At 42.9% G+C, this 538-nt stretch overlaps 1 non-coding gene across 1 annotated transcript; it reads left to right on the top strand.

The window, feature by feature from the left end:
• The first annotated feature begins 289 nt into the window (after positions 1-289).
• On the top strand, positions 290-381 carry trnar-ucu (transfer RNA arginine (anticodon UCU)). Its single transcript is given in 2 exon segments — positions 290-326; positions 346-381. It is a non-coding gene; the product is annotated as a tRNA-Arg (tRNA).
• Positions 382-538: the final 157 nt, after the last annotated feature.

The following is a 538-nucleotide window of genomic DNA, read 5'->3' as shown; positions in this document are numbered from 1 at the left end:
TATGATTAAGGATGTGAACTCATTGGTTGTTTTCAGACGTGCTGGATGGTTCATGTCTGAGCTGAAGGACAAATGTGAGACTCCACTTTCAGAAGCTGCAGGAAATTCTCATTCTTTATCGTTATTATTGCTGGTGGAAATATTTTCATGTTACTTTAAACTTTCACTCCACTTCAGTTCAGAGAGAAGTGTTGTGCTTCGTAGATAAAGATTTAAAAACATCAGTTTACGTAGAAAGCTGCTCCTGCTCGACGACATTAGGACGCTACCTGCATGTCAGTGAACATGTGGCTCTGTGGCGCAACGGACAGCGCGTTGGACTTCTAGACAAACACACAGGAAGTGATTCAAAGGTTGTGGGTTCGAGTCCCACCAGAGTCGAGCTTTATACGTTGGTGAGCATAAAAACTTTGGTGTTGTGTGTCCTCGGGCGAAATACTGAACCCTGACGTATCATCAGTGTGTGAATGTGACTCGTAGTGTAAAGAGCTTTGAGCGCTCGTTAAGACTAAAAATGTGCTATATTCATGCAGCACAT

The sequence above is a fragment of the Seriola lalandi genome, unplaced genomic scaffold (genome assembly GCF_002814215.2).
Source record: "Seriola lalandi dorsalis isolate HSWRI2012SDOR001 ecotype SW California unplaced genomic scaffold, Sedor1 jcf7180001989123, whole genome shotgun sequence".
NCBI lineage: Eukaryota > Metazoa > Chordata > Actinopteri > Carangiformes > Carangidae > Seriola > Seriola lalandi.
This window is presented reverse-complemented; position numbering and strand designations above follow the sequence as displayed.